The sequence below is a fragment of the Varroa jacobsoni genome, unplaced genomic scaffold, assembly GCF_002532875.2.
Source record: "Varroa jacobsoni isolate VJ856 unplaced genomic scaffold, vjacob_1.0 scaffold_478, whole genome shotgun sequence".
Classification (NCBI taxonomy): Eukaryota; Metazoa; Arthropoda; class Arachnida; order Mesostigmata; family Varroidae; genus Varroa; species Varroa jacobsoni.
In genome coordinates this window covers 115,711-130,121 of record NW_019213380.1, presented here as the reverse complement: position 1 = coordinate 130,121, position 14,411 = coordinate 115,711, and the positions used below count along the sequence as shown (strand labels likewise).

At 40.3% G+C, this 14,411-nt stretch overlaps 1 long non-coding RNA gene across 3 annotated transcripts in view; it reads left to right on the top strand.

Annotated features, from left to right (window-relative positions):
* The window catches only part of LOC147753451 (uncharacterized), a 22,398-nt gene extending 9,087 nt beyond the window's left edge, over positions 1-13,311 (top strand). The window contains exons 3-4 of one of the 3 annotated variants that reach the window (XR_015311202.1): positions 9,611-9,815; positions 10,106-13,311. This is a non-coding gene — a long non-coding RNA (uncharacterized LOC147753451). Of the gene's footprint in view, positions 1-2,057; positions 2,236-2,481; positions 2,841-9,610 lie in introns of those variants that run through there. The other 2 variants (XR_015311203.1, XR_015311201.1) reach the window with 2 other exon arrangements.
* The last annotated feature ends 1,100 nt before the right edge of the window (positions 13,312-14,411 follow it).

Sequence of the window (14,411 nt, the reverse complement as noted above, 5' to 3'; positions counted from 1 at the left end):
AGTTGTTATGTAATAAAATAATATTAACACCAGTTTCATCTATGTGTTCCTTCGATCCTAAATCAGACATATTTCCTTCTTCCAACTCCTTTCGAGGACAAATCGCCCTTGGGCGGTGCTGTGTGGTCTTGATCTGCTTAATGCAATTTTTGTGAAAATTAGATCTTGACAACAGTTTGGGTTGTAACGACCGATTTTAAAGACATTTCTCAGTCATGCTTGATTCATTAAATTGATGGAAATGTCCGCAGCGCAAGGCCAAGCAATGGCTGCCAGCAGCCAAAGCCCCTTACCATCATTCGTAAGGCAAGGTCAGAAAAAGCATCCTGTATAGGACGTCATGCATGAAGTATTTCGATATGTGACGATTATGGGGGTGCGGCACTGTTGAATAATGTGCCCGCAGTATTAGAAAAACGTATGACGATCAGACCATCGACTAGCAGACCTCTCCCCATCTTAGGGGTAACGAGGTGCTTTAGGCTCGTAAGCCCGCTTCTGGCTAGTCGGCTAACTCGGCCCAAGTAATCAACATTATCTATATCGCTAAGACTTAGCCTATATGAAGGTCACTGGCCTTTGCTCGGTTTGACGGAATTATTGTCTTGTTATATATTTTCATAGGTATAACGCTTACATATTATAGTGTGATAAGTATTGTGATACTTTTTGATGCAATCATAGATGTGAGTAGTGATCCGGAAGTCAGTATTCTAGCAGGTGGCACTCTTTGGTAGCGTTTCTCACCTGCGGCCATAACAGCGCCAAATTTGCTCAGCGTATCCCAATTCAGTCTGGCTTTGATGGGCCTGCTATTCTTGTTAGGAATTTAAATCTAAATAGATCTTTGCTGCATATCGATAATATCACCCTGCTTTAGGCAGCTGCCAAATACTGGTGAATAAGTTTTTACTGTTTCTTTAAGTTGTCACCGACGTTTTCGAAGTTCTGTTTACAAACTAATGAAACTCCTTAAAAGGATCAGTAGATATGCAAAATGGTAACCTCACTACTAGGTGACTATTATGTTCAATACAAACTGTCTTTCGATAAGTTTCGATCAAGGTATCGTTATTTTATCAAGGTGACAAAGGTAATAGAGTTGATTTGCTTGAAATACCCTACACACGCACATGCCAAACATTCTAACCTGGGCAATACTGGGCAATGAGCAAAAACTGAAAGAGGAAATTGCTGGAAAATGACTGGCCTAAACAGGGTGCGTTCCTACATGAAGGGATACATGAAAGGAGACACCACTAACCTGATACACGTTGGTTTCGGTTGCTGCAGAAACATCCGTCCGAGGTATACACACGCACGTACGTAAGCCACGTCAACAGTAGACGCAAACGTACAACTTTTAACTCGCGTTTAACTCTGTCGTTACAATTGGCCGCAATCTGAGGGTATTTTATGGAGAGCAAAAATGAGTGTTGCTTATAGTGATAAAAAAAATTGTAACGAGATAGAGATATTTCATGCTATGATGCCAATATATATATCTATGCTTTATATATGTGCCAGATTCTATTGACAGATTGAGGTTCTTCATTAGAAAAGATATCTTCCTAGTAACCTCTTCAAACTTTTTTTGCTTTGACTTTATATATACATATATATATATATATATATAATGACGAAAAGAGACAAAAACTTGTAAGTGCCGTTACGTAACGTATATTTTACACGGTGTATTGAGTTTATCGTGCTTACGATCATTGCCAACAATTGAATGGTTACGTGATGATGGTGAAGTTACCGAAGACAATAGTTGTATCTGCAATACTTTAAATTTGTAGACGAGGAATCCACAAAATTGCGTTACCGTGCTCTCGGATGGTTGTATCTTCACCGCTACAGTTTCACTAACCGGTATGTTATTAGCATTTTTGTAGGTCGTAGAGATTATGCACAGCTAAGCCTTAAATTATTCCTGTGACCTTCGGGCTAAGCAAACACTTTTGCCCTTGGGAAATTCATGAAACGGTTGCTAATGGATACCTGTCGTCCACTCATTCATAATTGCACTATTGAAATTTTGTTTTTATTTCCAGCTTTCATCGCTGGGCTATTTCCGCGGGCGATTTTTACTATTGAATGAGGCTTTTACATGCGTACTTATATGCGAGTAAAACTGACAATGCCTTCGGTTCAATTAGTGCGCCTTGACTATTAATCATATAGCCCTTATATCAGCCCGCCGGCTTCATCAAAGCTTCACACAGTCCGAAGGTATCTGGCAATTATCGGTTAAGACAATGATGTGAGGAACGTCTGATCCAGTTTATAGGCACTATAGATAATTTTTATCGTTGAAAAAAATCAGTACCTGAAATTTGCGGCCAATATCTATACTTTACCGTGTGATTAATATTATCACTGCGTAATTTCAATGAACTCAAGCTCACCGATGCCACAGACTTCTTACTAAACGTTTTTTACTGAGCCTCTTATGTTGTGCTTTATTGATGTCCTTAGGTTTTGATCACAATATTCCGTTTTGCCGTTCGAATTGCACACTGCAGGATATAATTCAGATGTGGGTTAAGGAGAGACTGGAACGCGCGTCATTCCAAGTACAGCTGAAGCATTCTCGGGAAAAAGCACTATCCTGAATGTTTATGATTTACCTAAAATAGTTCATTTCTGACTGATCCTTGGTCACAAGAAGACTTTCACAAATTTAAACAATCAAAAGCCGACAATCAAAGCCTAGCAACTATGTATATATCCAATTGTATGCCCCTCCTTTTTGTAAATAAATGAGTTTGTCAGTTGAAAATAAAGAAAGTTAACTTACAATATATGGCGATTACGTATAATTTAAAAGCCTATATATCTATTCAGCACGCTTGAGTCTGATAGAAGTGCTCTAAGACTGACCGTGCGAAGTTCCTCATAAGCTGACCTGTTTTTGGTAGTCCGTTGCCGAAAATGTAAGCACGGTGGTCGGTCAGCAGTTATTACCAGCGCTCTAAGTGGATGTTACCTCGGCTAGTAGAGATCATGTCAAGGACCAAATGTCTCCTTTGATACCCACTGTGAACAGAAATGATTATATTAGACACTTGTAGGCACGCGAATCCGGCACACGGTGTTGTTACCCAGACAGCAGAGGGCTAACTGTGGCAGGCTTACCTTCAGTAACGCTCTACTTGCTTAGATAGGTTATAGGATAAATGGCTTTGCCCTTGTTATCACCAATATGTGCTGTACCCCTCATTATTAAGCAAAATACAAAGATATTGCAGTGTTTTTTTTTTTTTTTTTTGCTTATTAAAGAGGCCTAAATGCTCTGTGTGGAACACATTTCATTTCACTTGTTTTTTGTTAATTAAGCGACTTATGTGCCGTACAAGCCAGAGTGTCATACTGACAAGAGCGTGACCCAAAAGAGGGAATCAACTAACTTTTTATCTTTTAATTCCTTATCTATTAAATTTCAATTGTCCTTTAAAATAGCTCATTCGTATAGATCGACGCTTGGGGAAGGGAATGGATACGGAAATGAGCTTCCACTCAGCGTATAATAAAGCAGGCACATCCCTGTGTAGATGAGGTACATAACAGAAAATACCATTACTTTCTTAACGCATATTATGCCTATATCCGTGTTCACGGACATGGTCCAAGGGTTCCTAGGACGTTTTAAACAATTCCCTTTACCGACCCTCGATTGCCTGGGATGCCGTACCATTTCCGGCTCTCGAGTCTCTGAAAGGTATGAGATGCGAGCTTGATCGCCCGCACTACTGCGCGGTTTTCAAACAACTAAGCGTTTCGATTGCTCAAATTAAGTGGAGTGTTGACGATATATTCTTATCAGAACTGCTGATAAATATGTTTTTTTTTTTAAAGGGATCAGCCATAAAAATGGCTGAACCTAAAACTACTGGATGTAATTATCTTATTCACACACTATGTAAGAAATGTAGCGATCTTGGTTACGGTATTACAATAATTAGAAAGGAATTATTAAGGAATGCCTTAGCAGGCTGGCTGCCAGCACAATACGAAGTGAATTTACCCTTAGTTTAAAACCTAGATTACTTCTCACGTCCATTAATTTAACGGCTAAAAACGTTGCTAGTAAATCGCCACAAAGAATCAGTTAGGTTTTCTTAAATAAAATGGTTGTAACTTCGTACGAAATTGTATAAACGCTATAGTACCTGTGAGCCGTTACTTAATCACCAAAGATAACGACGAGCAACAAGCTAGTGTAAGTGATCTAAAATTAGGTACAAATAGGACCGCCCGACGATTTTATATCGTCCCCAAAAGACACAAGGTATAAGGCACACAAGAGAAGATTGTCACAGAAAATTACCAGGAAAGTAACTGGCTTGTTGCTGAAGTGAATTATGTATCCTCGACCCAGCTGCTACCCATATAGCATTCATAATTCGCTGCCTAGAAATTCTGGGAAGTTTCGATCTTCGTGCTCTTCAACGCGCGATAGTGCTTACACGGTCAGCGCAGCACTCGTAGCAGTGGCCCGGCCTTCGGATCAGCTTCGTGGTGATCATCCATTGAATAGGTGGTCGATTGGAGCTATCGTTGCTATACCCGTAGATTTAATAAGGGCCTCCGCCTTAGCCGAGACCCTGCCAATGGAACAAGTACCTGTTGGCTATGGGCGACCCTCATACTAACACTGTCCTTTTCTACTTAGAACGCAAAATTTTTAACAGTATTTTTTTTTCGGATTAACATGCACGATGGGATCCGAATAAAAATTGGGAGGTCGACATAAAAAGCGTGATTAGTCTTTCTAGAAATGCAATGATTATCTATCGTATATATGCATTTCGTATATAATTGACGTTATTTAACTCGAGAAATTATCTATATTATTATATATATTAAAATTATCTATAATTTTATCATGCACTTATCCATAGCCTTTGGCATGGTCTTCGACTTCTTCTGCCATTCAAATTTTAGTACTCGCGCAGGCTTATCGAAAATAGATTTGGTGAGATCCAATTTTATGCGTAGAACCCGCATATGTGTAAATAACAGCGTAGTTAGCAGAAACAGTACGAATAAGCTGCCGAGATCGTAGGCCAAACGAGCAAGCCTTTGGTCTAAAGAGGCCAAATGTCATTGTTCAGAGTTTTGCCAACGGCACATATTACACAATCTGTGTAAATAAAAACGTTTTATAATCTAGCTCTATTGCCAAAAAAAAAAACATCTCCACGATAATTGCTTTATTAATGGTGTATTAATAAATGTTCAATTTTAATTAGTTTAGTAAACAGTGTAAGCCAACCAATGTAACAATTTATTTCGAAATTCAGAGCATATTTACTTTATCCATCAACACGGAACCACACGTCGCGAATGTACATTGAAACGTGACGATTAGTCACAACAATGCGAGTATTTTACACCGTGAGAATATAGTCTGCTAGGCATGATGATAAGGTACCTATTAGGATGACATACATTGGGACCTAGAGTGTACGTTGCGACAACGCAGGACGGCAATGGTACCGATAGGGTTTCACATGCCAACGAATAAAACGTTATTAAAAAAAGGACAAGGCAAATCCATCGCCCGCCGGACAGTCAGCAAGCGCGCTTTCCTCTCTCTGTAAACGTTTTAGACTACAATGGATGGCACGGAGTGGTGACAACCGCTTAACCCGTGTCCATCGTGTAAAGTCTCTACCAGGCAGCGACAAGTATCTGCACAGGATCAAACTAGCGGTCACAGAAGCAGACCGGCGCAGCGATACAGGGATTCCTGCTAGCTCTCATGCAGCTTCAGGCGCACTTCCCCTCAAGGCCAATATGGACTATAGATAACCTTGGACAGCTTTGGCGAGTGCTAGGCAACCCCGGTGGATAGTGCCATCCCTACGGCTGGTCCTACCATAGTTGGCCCGTCAGATACTAAGCGTGCACTTGCCTCTAGGTAGTGATCACATGGCCTTGGCGAGGGCAAAACCTGCCGGTAAAGTTGGAGAGTTAAACTCTGTGCCATTGGCCGCCCCAAGGGCGCCTCCTAGATGGAAGTGGGCAAAAGAATACGGGGTCCGTCTAATCTGAGCAACGCCAATACAGAAGTGATGGCAATGCTGGTAACGTAGAGACGCGTGGAGGGACGGTGTGGCAAAGGTGATCTGGACACCTATCCCTCGAGCCTCGTCTGCATATCTACCGATTACTTCGAACCAGGACGGCATAGCCGGGTCGCCTGTGTGTACCTGAGGAGAGAATGCGAGGTTTTTTCCAGCTTATGGCCGTTAGCAGGTTGGCTAATGCACACGGGATGCCCTCATCTCGAGATCTCTTCAAAGAAGGGGCTCAAGCGGCTGAGGCTAGCAAAATAACCACTACCATTCCTCTATCTGTATGTGTGCATATTTCTGAACAGTGATGTCTAGTCTACATGAACTTGGAGACTGTTGGCCAGTTTGTTAGTGTGTGTCGCGCCCCCAAGGTCCTAGAGACGCACTTGCACTCAATGCTTTGATCGGCGCTAGCTCATTTGGATGCACGCCGTGTGCGTCCTTGTAAACGACTATAGGCTGAAGTACAAGATACGTGGTATGCCTAATCCACTAAAGCTACAGCTATGACTGCTATTCAGGCGACTCACGTTTTTGATGACTACGAAAACGCCGCCACCGGCAAATCCCAACTTCGGAAACCGATCAAATCAAATGTGGGGGCGGACAATAGTTCAGTGGAGGCTCACATGCAAACGCAGTCAGTGGAGAAGTGTCAAACCCTGGTCTCTAGGTGTACTAGAAAGAGAAGCAATAGTAACAGTTAGTTATCATAATACGCTACGTTTGATAATATGCTGTTCAAACACTGTTGCTTGTCTGTATCTAAATATCGTTTTAAGGTATGCTTAAACCTGTGTTTTAGTTGTACATCCGCGTACGCATGACCAATTGGTTAGAATTTCGATTGACAATGAAGGGAAGACATTCAATAGAATATATGCTAAAAATGCAGTTCCGCAGCCTCAACAATGGATACTGGCAAATAATTTGAAGGTATTTTGGATAGGCCAAATTCAATATACTATAAGATAAAAGTGTAAGTAGAATTCTCTTACAGAATGCTTGCTAGGTCGTGAATCTGTTTTTGTCCTTGCTGTTTAACAGAATATCGATAGGGAACCTCTTAAAAGCTCTTTGTTGTACTCTTTAAAAATCGACCGACCGCTTTGTCCGCAATCTATTGCGGACAAAGCGGTCGGTCGATTTTGCTATATACCACAGAGCTGTGAAAAGTTCTTTAGCATATATACGGCGTAGTTGATGTAGTTGTTGTCCTGTTTCGGGCCTGTATGCGACACTATACATTCCGCGCCCTTACGAATACATTATTTGATGCTAACGCACGATTCACAAAACGCTTAATGGGTCTATCGAAAAAAATATTATAGAGATTGATCGAGTAATCCGCCCGTCGGCTCACCAGGAGAATCTAAACTATTCATACCGATAAAACTTCTATTGGCTCAATGTATTTTATATAGTAGAGCCCTGTAAAAGGTTCTTTTACTTAAATTTTAGCCTATTCCAAGTTAAATTTTCGAAGAAATTTTTTTTTCAAGAAAAAAAAAATTAAATATCATTATCATAGATTCAATTGACAAATTGATATGAGTATAATTTTCACTTAACTTATTTTATTCAATTAAAATGGTAGATGAATCGATGATAGAGCTTAAGCTCCTTCCATATCTTTTTAGATTCTTAGTAATCTTGCTTTTCTTACTTAAAACTATTATTTCAGTGTACGTATTCTCCTTTTGTATGTCTCTTATCGCTCTTCTAGAACGAAAAATTTTAGGTTATATCCAATATTGTGAAGGACCCAATAAATTTACTTTTGTAGGATTAATGCAACCTTTCTCTGATGCTGTTAAGCTATTCGCTAAAAAAAAGCTAAACTACTTTATTAATAGTCAGCTAAATTTCCCATTTCATTAATGCAGATTGAATGCCTTTAAGACCTCTCCGCCAAAGTCTGCAATCCCTTTGCAACATCGTGATCGTCAATGATACAGAACAGAATGGAGTCTGGGAAGAATTTCTTTGAGGTACGAAAATGAATAATTGAAAAAAACATGCGTCTCTAAAAGGTTCCTACGGCAGGACAAGGCCGAGACATCTGGGTCCAACGGACTTCAGCTTATTAATATCAACTCTACATCTAGGACCCTAAGGTTAGATAGAATGTGCCAAAGCCGCGTGATTTAAAATGTGAGCGTCACTATATTTGGTGAAACATCAATTGACGCAGAGTCCTTATTACAGCGGCTTTGAGAATGACGAACGCCCTATTAAATCTCTTGAAGAAAAAAATTTCACAAAAAAACATAGCGTAATATGTTTCCTAATGTTGGATGCTACAGAAAAAATGTCGGCGTCATCCTTACGCACAGAAATTTCCGTTAGACAGGAAAACTTTAGGAAAAACGGTTGAGATGCTATTATGCCATACGCTGACCATGTCTAAATGTATTCAAGCGGGAAAACGATCTTCTTTCAGAACTATGGCAACTAATTATATGTCAAGCACACCAGACGCACAGATAAACTATTCCATAAAAGAACTTCATTTCTTTTTCCGGAATGTGATACTTATTATACTTTTCTATGTATGCTTGTTGAGTTTTTACGAGTTAAGGGGGTTTTAGGGTAGACGGTAGTAGAGGAAAGTTAACTTGGCACAGATCAATCTAATCGCGTGGACCTTCAAAAAACGATGTCAGCCACTAGTGGTTAAAACGCGTGCGAACGAGTTGGGTCGTTTTCCCTGATTTATCTTGTAGGCCTTAACGGCCCACTTTACCATTGAAGAAGTTTCGTGGTTACACCGCGTGAGATTATGTTGAATGTTCAGCGAAAAACATTGGCTCTATACGCAGCTCCGCACTCGGTAGCCGAAACTTCAGTATCCGGTAGTCTTAGTGTCGTCACGCTCATTTGCCTATGTATTCCTAGTGTCTTATAAATTAGACTTCAGGAGCACTTAGAACCTGCCTAAGCTCTTAGAAAGATCATAGCAGTACTAATAAAGTAAATGCAGTACCGAGCCTTTTTATTAATAGTAACGACCCGCTGACAAAGCTTCGAACAAAACCATGACTAATAATAAAAAAAAAATATTTTCGATTCTCCTTTCCTCAGCGCAGGAACGTCATAATATGACTAATCTGATCTTCAGGTCAGAAAATATGAGTAATTAACGAAATTGCAGTTAGCAAAAGCAAAAATTAAAGTCTCTTGTTACTTAAATTTGGCACAAAATTTATAATGACCCAATGAAATAGGCTGTTTTTGACAACTTCTTAGTTAAGAAAAACAAAAATTTAATTTTAAAAAAAAAATCAACAAAGTATGCATGCTTACATCTTTGCAGGACTTTCCCTGTGAAACCATTTTGGCAAGATGAACTAGTTTGATTGGTCCAGTATGATCTGAGAAGGCACTTTTTCTAGCTATATACCCAAATAACTGCGATAGACGAGAGAAGCGGAAGGATGTAATGAATGTAACTTTACCCAATGCAATATTATCCTGCTCGACATTAACGATTGGCGCTGCAAACATCGCTACTATTATTTCAGACGACTTTATCTCTACGTCCCGTTTCCGACCGTGAGCTTCGTTAGGGGAGCTTACTCTTCAACACATTGACTGGCACGGTGACTAGCGCAGATCCCTGGACCTGTTTCATTGTTTCGGCGATTACTAGAATATGCTCTTTTATTGTGGTGGGGCTGTCCTTCCGCAGTCCGAGGACGCTTCTATGCAGACTCTCACTACATAAGGGTGAAGATCGTTATCTATGAGTTTCCCACAAAAGTTTCTATGCCGCTTACTTCGCCCGATTTAAAAACTAGCCGAATTCATACAGACAGTTTAATTTTTTTGGTTTATGTCAAATACCGTTGAACTATCGAACCGATCCCCCTTGAAGCCCTTACTACATCATTCACATTCGAAGGGCAAAGGGCGTATTCCATACTAAGTTTGGATATTTAAAGCCGAATATTTCTTCGGTAAAGACAGTATCTAATCAAGATGACAAAACTAATCGTAGTTAAATGTTCTGCTAACAGACAACCTCTCGACGACTTACGCGGTGTAAGTTATGAAGTTCGTGGATCTCGTTCAGCATAAACAAGTAATCCGGTTTGAATGGAATACGAACGAATGCATTTATATTTGGATCGATATTACTAGATAATCAGCTTAAGCTAGAAATGGAACCTAAGACAAATTCACGTCGGCCTGTAACACGCATTCTGTTCAAGTAGCCTTAAGCAACCCCTACGATTTTTATCTACAGCAGTTATACTTATCAATAGTGACTAAATACGCACCTGTTCCTTTGATAAGATATAGACCGTATTATCGCTGAACGAAAACAAACCGATCTGTCACAAATCTTTTCTTAACGTTTTATCGGCGCACAGCTTACCTAAATATAACACTATGCCCGCCTATTCAGTATGGCTTCACTGACAGCAAAAATACACAATTGACTGTTTCTAATACGATCGATTTTATTACAACATTCGTGAACTGGCCAATAACCGTATCCTTGGACATAACCAAATCCGATGTATCAATGCGATTCAACATGTCTATAAAAAAAAAAGAAAACGGCTGTCGCATGAGATGTATAGATGTATATGGTTTGCAAATGGTCAGGGCCGTAGTTCTCGGACCCTCAAATTAGACATACGGTCTTGTGCCCAAAGAAACTACTATGTGCCGTGAGGCAAGCTGTTGTTATTATATACTGTACACGTATAGACACGGTAGTAGAGGACAGAGCACCGCAAACGAGCTTTCGCTCAATCCATTATGTGGACAAACTACCGCCTTTTTATACAATTAAAAGTAATTTAAGAGACTTGTTGAAGTTGTCGCAAAAAGAAACTTTAAAAGTGTCCTTCTTTTTCATGTCGTGCCTCCGGGGTGGTACTTGGTAAAAACAGAGCAACGACTATCGTATTTAGATCACCCTGTTCAACTCTAACATCGAAATCTATAAGGCTAAGCATTCGGTAATTACAAATCATATCAATTAGATTACTCAATTTTTGCAATTTCAGAAACTTGCCTTTCTTGTTTAACTTACCTACTGGGCTTCTGCATGAAACTTAAATGTCACTTGTGTATCGCAACATTGACAAAGTTGAGAAAATTCCCAGCAATACTCTACATAGATTTATAAAGAACTCGCCTTATATTCGTTCGGACGTATGGTTTAATGATCTGAGACGTAAAATTTATGTCGCGCATCCGCGTCTTACATCGAAATTATACTAAGCTATTTAGAACCCTTCGTTTTCAGGACGAGAATTGCCTATATTTCTAAAATAGTTCCTGCATTCTCGAAAAACTATTTGCATGTAAGGTCGCCTCTTCGGCCTTCAAAAACTAGGTTTGGAGTTGTACGTTTGGACTTCCGTTAAGCATTGCTTCATACGTATGTTTAAAAACTATAACAAACAAACGCAACGATGTTCTTTGCTTACCGAAACCCGTCACGTACCTGACTTCCCGAAGGCCGCTATAGATCTCATTTATCAACAGGTACAACAAAGACCAAGATGGAACTATTTAGAATTATCCGTCTGTTACCGCCCTCAAGTATCAGCAAATTTAAAATAAAAAAAACTCAGATCTGACCTTCCATTGAGTCGCATTTGAATGATAACAATGCACCCGATACACATACAAAATGTTCCACTTAAATCGAGACATTGAAGAAATGTAAAATTAAAAAAAATAAATAAATACTTTAAAAAAATGAGTCTTAAGAGTGTAGAAACAGATATTCCAACAACTTGTCAGTAGTATTTATTTAATAAAGCCAGTACTCACTGTAATTATAGCTTTGATTTAAGGCCTAAATAATTAACTAGTCTCTAATTTGTAGCAAGACTAAATAGTAATAGACTAATATGTAAAAAGTTTTTTTTTCTTTAACAGTAATCATGTGCTAAGTGATATTGGCCCTTTCAATCTAAAGTTTATTGAGGGTTTTCCGGTTTACCTCATGGAGATCTTACTTTAGTTTTTTGGGAGCGGCATGAAAACTGACAATAGGGCAGAGAGCGGGTTTCGTAGGGGGTTCATAGAGCGCAGAGAGACCGTATAGTAGCTCGTTTTCGTTCAAATTGCACAAACGACTTATTGTGGCGAGTCTACGGCTTCTACGGTTCCAGGGAAAATAGGTTTTTCAATTCTAAAAATAGTGGATGAACGTATGCCCGTTAAGACAAACATTCGGTTAATTTAGATGCCGTACCCTATATGTATATACGTACACAGATTTTGACATAGATATGACATCTTTAATTCCGATAAATAGGCCGTATTGAACATTTTTTATTACTTTAGGTATATGATGTACACATATAAACGCAATACGTATCTATACATGAACTACGAGAAAGCTTTCTGTTCGACTCCACTTGCTAGCCGCCGCTTCCATGTGATCGAAGTTCCCTGTCGTGTTTGGAACTGGCAATAGGCAAGCCCCAGGGTAACCGGCGATCAAAGCTTCTTCGAGCAACGAGAATCGAAGGAATACGTCACGATGCCTGTTATTCAAATATCGCGCTTTTTTACCTTTGTACACCCCGCCGATCCCCTTATCTGCTGCTGTTCAAGATATTTGTCCAAGCCTGGCTTAATTTAGGTCATCTAACAAAATAAGTCTTTACAAGAAGATAACTGACCCACCACTTTTGCTGTAATTAGTTACACATAATCGAGCGTTGTCGAAAGTAACTACAAGAATTTAGAGCAGCAATTAAAGAAAAAGTTGCACTTTCGGTAAAATCAACAAAACTTACCTTAAAGGAACCCGTCATATGTGACTATGTACTTGGGGATGCTAATTTATTGCTGTCAATCCCTAAGAATTATTAAAAAAAATGTCCTCTGCAGTTTTCGCTCAATCACTCAAAGGTAGGGTAAAAATCACTTCACCTGCGGTGCGAACCACACTGTGATGATGCACTTCAGCAGAGACTCTGAAGTTCAGCCAAGGGTTTGCTAAACAGAGTCATTTGAACGTCGCTCATATGACATTCGTAGAGGATTCTGTCACATAAATAGGTACAGGTCTGTGACTCATCGGAGACCTCACATCAACTGCGCAAAGCCTATACTGGTACGCTGCATTACAACTCTACACTGAACGTCCCGCTACTAGCTCCATGTGATTGGATTAATGGACAATGATTGTCTTCCCAGTTTTACTCCCCTGTTTCATGTCACTGCTACGCCAATACTGAACACTGTGAACAAGGGGGCGCCACCAGTTACAGGTTTACTTTGGTCTACATAAAGCCCTTTGTACTGCACCTTCGTACGTACGTGAGATATGAGATACACTTCGTTCTCGTTTGCGGGTCAACACGGTAGACAGATTACGTTGATGGTGGCTCCCCCCTGATGTTTAGCGGATCTAGGCCGTCGGTACTGATAGCCACGAATCATCACTGAACTTTACCATGGTGCACACCGCGTTGAGAGAGGGCAGTATATACCAATGAAACCGTGACCCACTCTCAAGGCCACAGGTCTCTTCACGCACCAAGCGAACAGGCGAAGTCCGTTAGTGTACAGTACTTTGTTGACTGAACGGCGCAGCACCACAGGGAACTTGAGGACTCACTGAAGCACAGGAGAGGGAAAGAGAATCCGTTTATGATCGAATGACAGTGTACCGACATGTGTGTCAGTTCATGGACGGCGCCGGCGAATGGAAAACACTCTTCTTGTTACCGAATAGCTTCGTAAGCTTCTCTGCTGCTGCTGCTGCTTGTGAAAGGCGGGCAAACAGATACTGGTAGGCTAGACAAGAACCCCAATTGATGGATGCCAAGTTGGACCATTTCCTACTGAAATCGTGCGTCTTTTTCAGTGGTATTAATACGTCTGAATATTGGCTGAGGAACAACGCAATTTGAGAACGGAATATTTATCCTTGTAACCACAATGATGGCAGTAATAGAGACAGAGCTCATATGTTCACTCCATTCAATTGGACACTTCGGAACAGGTCGATGTGCTAAAACGTGTTGAGGTAGGAATGCTTATTCGAAATTTGACAAAAGACATTTCACCGGCCATTTTTACAAATTCACTGTGAAGCTTGCGTCAGCCACTGCGATACTTAACACCGCTTAAATCGAAGCTAACCAAACGGGAAGGTGGGAGGTAGTCCGTCGAACCAGAAAAGCCAGAGGAGAACGAGTTATTGGATTAGCTCGTAATCGTTCGGAGGGCCGGCACGTTGGTTTAAGCAGCATAAAGGACACGCGATACGAGGACTACGCGCAATTCGAAGTTGTGCCACGGCATAAAAAATAGTCACGAATCTGATGAATGAAAAGCGCG